This window comes from Amphimedon queenslandica, unplaced genomic scaffold (assembly GCF_000090795.2).
Source record: "Amphimedon queenslandica unplaced genomic scaffold, v1.1 AMPQUscaffold_13184, whole genome shotgun sequence".
Lineage (NCBI taxonomy): Eukaryota > Metazoa > Porifera > Demospongiae > Haplosclerida > Niphatidae > Amphimedon > Amphimedon queenslandica.
In genome coordinates this window covers 90,733-96,277 of record NW_003546580.1, presented here as the reverse complement: position 1 = coordinate 96,277, position 5,545 = coordinate 90,733, and positions in this window count along the sequence as shown.

The window sequence follows — 5,545 nt, the reverse complement described above, 5'->3', positions numbered from 1 at the left end:
AAATACAAATATAGTATACATATTACATGTTACATGTATGAGTGTCTGAGTCAAAAATAAATAGAAAAATAATAGAACATACTAGTATACAGAATTTGTGTACAAGTAGTTTAGTAAACCCTAGTACATGTACATGCATTATTGGCATATGGGCATACAATGTACATGTACATGTATTTTTGGCATATGGCCATACAATGTATTATTGGTATATGGACATACAATGTACATGTACTATTGACATATGGACATACAATGAACTTGTACATGTATTACCGTATGGCTAGAAATTTCGTGGGTATAAAATTTCGTGTAATTGCCAAAACACTCTTAGAAAGTAAATTTCGTGGATAATAAGTTCGGGATTAGAACAAATGCTCACCCATTTTATTGGGCGGTGTAACCACACCTTCACCACGCATACACGTAACGATTGCACCACGTGGCCGGCCCAGGCGAAGAAAGCAATGAGTGAGGAACACTTCGAAATTTCTTCTGTGGTGAGGGGATACCACGTTTACAAAGATATGTTGGAAGCTACAGAGAGAGAGAGCCTTCAGTGTACTAGAGAATTAAGCAATAGCCACGATCCATATGCTGTTGCTATTTTTAAAAACGGTTACATAGTAGGCCATGTTCCGAGGATAATATCGGCTGTTTGTTCACTTTTCCTTCGATGGGGTGGTTCAATCCAATGCACTGTTATAGGTAGTAGAAAGTACTCAGAGGATTTGCCACAAGGAGGCTTGGAAATCCCATGCCTTTACCCGTTCAGGGTGCCTACCGGCAACAAGGACAAGGAACTGGTAGAGAAGACTCAAACTCGCATAAAGAGAGTTTATTCTACTGCAAGCAGTGATTTGAGACAACAGTCATCCCACAAGTTGATTCCACCTGCTGCAGAACCCACCACTAGTCATGAGGAGGCCTTACCTCCCAAGAAAAAAAAAGTGGAAGACCTGGATGATCTGGCGAAGTGGACTGAGCCATTTCCGACCACAGGTTAAATGGATAAAGTATGGGTGATTGGCTTACCAGGGAATATTGTGTTGACACAACATGTGAGGAAAACATTGGTTGAAGGTAATGAGCTTACTGACAAGCATATAAATGCATATCAAGGCCTCTTAAAAGCTAAATTCCCACACATTAAAGGTCTGTATTCAACCTTGGCACCACCATCTGTTCAGGGATGCTAAATTGATTCGTATATACAAATCCTTCACTGTAATGGTAATCATTGGATAATGGCAAGCACAATAAGTTGTGATGTTGGTGAAGTATACATTTATGATTCACTGTATCGCAACATTACAGATGTAACCAAACACACTTTGAACAAGATATATTTACAGTTACAACAAAGTACCACTTACCAGCTGTTCCAACCCCAAAAGGAGTTACAGATTGCGGTGTATTTGCAATTGCTTTTGCCTCGTATCTCGCACATGGAAAAGATCCAAACTTGCTGGCCAGTCAATAACATCTGGATCAAGATTCCCTACATCCTACTCTTTTGTCTATATTTGAAACAAAATTAATTTCTGATTTTACTTTTACAAAAGCTAATTAGTGTTGCATGAATCAGTAGTATTGTATGAGTATTGTAAATAATTATTGTAAAATTATAAAGTTCTCAATCACAGTCCTTATTAAACAATTAAACAATATATTATAATAAGCATAATAATAGTTCATTTTAAATTAATAGTTCAGAAACACAGGGTTAAGTTATTTAGGTGCGGTCTTCAATGCATCACAAATTCCAGCCTCTTTGAATCCATTAATAATTATATTAGGCTTTGACTTAAAATATTCTTACATATCAATCATCCTGTGTGATACAATCGGCTTCATAGTACTTAGTTTCATGTCTACTTCCTCGTGTATTTGATCATCTAGCTGTTTGCAAATTATATCTCCATACCATTCTTGAAATTTCGTTTTCATATAATCCTTGGCAGGTTTGTTGATGCTCAAATCTAGAGGCTGCAATTTGTCTGTACAATTCGCTGGAACAATCACATATATAATGTTATTTTCCTCTAACTTCTTAAAAAGAGCTTCAACAAATTGGCCTTTAAAGACTTTAAAAATTACCATTGCTGGATGTTTGGGTGACTGTTGCAAACGTGATCGAATGTTATGTACATAGGGTATGATGATATGATCAATATATCTAAGCATGGTAGTTTCGTTAGACCAATGATTAGCTGTACAAGTGATGTCCCAATCCAAAGGAAAATCTACCTTTGGTAAGCACTTTGACGTCTTACCAGTAAATATCAATTGTACTGGTAGGAAATCCCCTGACAATAAAGCCCCAAACACAGCAGTTATTTGCCGTTTATCATCGATCGCTGCTATCTCAACACGTTTTGTTCCACGTTTTTTCATAGTCCAATTGGATGATGGGGCAAGTTTGAGAGCTGTCTGGTCCCAATTGATGATAAGTGGGTCTGGGATTTCTTCAAAGCACACAACTGATTTGATGTCAATTAAATACTGCTCTTTAATCAGATCGAAAGTGTCTGGAAGAATTTTGGCTTTTGAGTTGGCTCTTCTTTTAGAAAAACCAATTCTCCACAAAACCTGTTTTGCCCAGCTTTTATTTGGTTTCAATGAGCCTCCGAATTTTTCCATCATTTCTCTGTTGTGTTTCAGTAGTATACCACGGGCCACAGCAACGATTGTAGAACCTATTGGTGTTCCCCTACAACGCATTTCTTTTATAATTTCCTGGAGGTATTTGTCCAACTTCTCACCTAGTCATGGTGGCCGTCCACGTGTTATGCCAGGCAGACTCACTACTCGAACATCCTCACCAACACCAGCACTTTTGGACTTCTCCTTCAACTCTTATTTTTCCAATCTCTCACACTGCTATCTTTAAGATCTTTTCCCTTAAACTTCCTCACAGCTTTTGCCACACTGTGCTCGCTGGCATACTTTCCAATTGGGGCTTTATCCTCGGCATAAATCTTGTTGTAAGTTCCTCGTTTCTTCGCACAGCTCAAAACTTCCTTCACCTGCTGATTCGTCTTCGTGATTGTTTGAGATGGAACTTTTGCTGACAGTGGCCGAAATGGATCGGGTAATTTGTCATCTTGAATTCTCCTGAAATACTTGTACATTTCTTCTTACAGCAGTAACAGCACGCTTAGTCACGCTACTAGCGCTAGGGATCCGGAACAACTTCACGTGATCAGTTGTGACGTGCATCATGCGGTAATTTAATTTAGCGTTGGTGTGCTTCATTCCTTAAATTTCGTGATAAATTCCACACCACGAAAATCACAAAATTTATTTACCCACGAAATTTTCTAGCCATACGGTATTGGCATATGGACATACAATGTACATGTATTATTGACAAATGGGCATACAATGTACATGTATGTATTGGCAAACAAAAATTTTCCTGTTTAAGATTCTCACGATTCCGATCATAAGCTACTTTATGTAGTTGAATACATATACTCAGAAATAGTGTCATTTTGGCATTTTTTAGTATCGTGTTCATGATGGGATCCGCCAATTATTGCAATTATTATCGACGGTTATAATATTGGCAGTTTTATTTTGAACAGCTAATCTGCCAAATTTAATTCTTCGCCAAATTTAATTCTTCGCCAAATTTTCCGGCTGTACGGTAATTGCTTTGTGTGCATTAATTCTATTTACTGACTATTGTCCATCATTTGCATCAATGAAAGTGCATATTGGTGCATCTTTAAGAGGAGGAAGTAGTGTTGGTTCTACTACATGTAGTTCTAAAGAAGACTCAAATGGATCACTAGTTTCGGCATCATGCCTGTAGCCTACAGCTTGAACCATATTACATGTAGTGTCTAATTTTATGCGTAATGCATGTAAAACCCTATTACATGTGTCTAATTACATGTGTCATGCCTACAGCTTGAACCCTATTACATGTAGTGTCTAATTGCATTACGGGCAAAACATTATATGCCTGTAATGCATTATTATACAATTTTTTGTGTTGTGCAGTGTACAGTGCATCTTGGGGTATCAAAAGGCCACCTCCCTTGCTCAAGTAATTATTATCATAAGGACATGGTGCAGCTAGGCCAAAGGAGGCAAATCTACACGTACAAATGTTTATGTAGTAAATATTAACGTTATTGGGATTAAATTTTTATAGTAATAATTAAGTTTCCCCTCCCAAAAAACTGTGTAATTATCAGTATACATTTTACTTGTAAAATATAAAAGTACATGTACAATACTGTTTTGAAATAGCATGCAGGAGTTATACAATGTTTAAATAGCTATCATAACACAAGCACACCACATACATTGTAATTTATGCCTCCTATCTGTCTCTCACTTACAATGAAGGGTTTCCCCTAAAGAGTATACCGTATATGATGAATTGTTGACAGGGATTTTATATTAACGGGTACATAAAAACACCAAAATAAAATCCACAAGCAATATTTCCATTTATGCGTGTGACCACACCTACATTAATTTAGCTAAATGTAGCTAGCTAACATGGCTTCGCTATGTTTCCTTAAGCTAGTCTCTAAACCAGGTCATAAAGAATACAATCTTCCAGAAAAGGTACCGTCTTTCTCTCAAGATATGTGTTCCACGAACCATTACCACTTATGCAAAACCCTGCCTAAAGGTGGGAATATAATTAATTTGTTAGAAACCGCCAATATTAAATAAATCCGCCAATAAGCTAGCCATCAGAAAACCGCCAAAGAAAACCCCAGTCAACAAATCCTGTTATACGGTAGTTACAACTGTTGTATGCATATGCATTGTACATGATTAGGCATTAACAATCAAAGATTAAAATTCAATGGAATATTATAGTACATATAAACAATGTACTTTGCAATCTTGTGTACTAGTTCTTTGTTTTATGAAGCGATACAACAGGATCATATTCTACAATAAAAATAAAATAAGTTACCATTTTATGTATAGACGATACAATACATTATTATAATGGTAAGCAATATACTATATAATTTTAAAAAGAAAGGAATGCTACTCCTTCTGTGCAGGACAGTATGGAAGGGAAGTGGAACTAATGGGTTTATTCCTTGTGATATTTCGTACAATGGAACAAATAAGTTTTTGCTTGTCATATATTTCGTGACAGGCATTCTTTCTTGGTTTATTTGAGGCATTATTTGTCACAGATTTCTAAATCAAGCTCACCAGCACCAGCAATAATTTCATCACTTTCCTCAATCATACACTACATGGGTATTAATAAGAATTAAAATACAAAATATTTCAATTGCTTACACATAAAACAATTATGATCAAAATATAAAAACATAAGTTATACATGCATAGTTCAATAATAAAGGGGAGAGACAGTGCATTGTGGTGAAGCAGTGCCAAAACAACATTAATTAGACTCTAACACTTCATATACTCTTATTATTTGGTCTTGCTATAGGAATGCAGTAGATTACACATGCAATTCAATTTAGTTCAGCAAATGTAGATGTACATTAACTCGGGAGATGTAATTAATGTTACAAAAATGTACAAACAA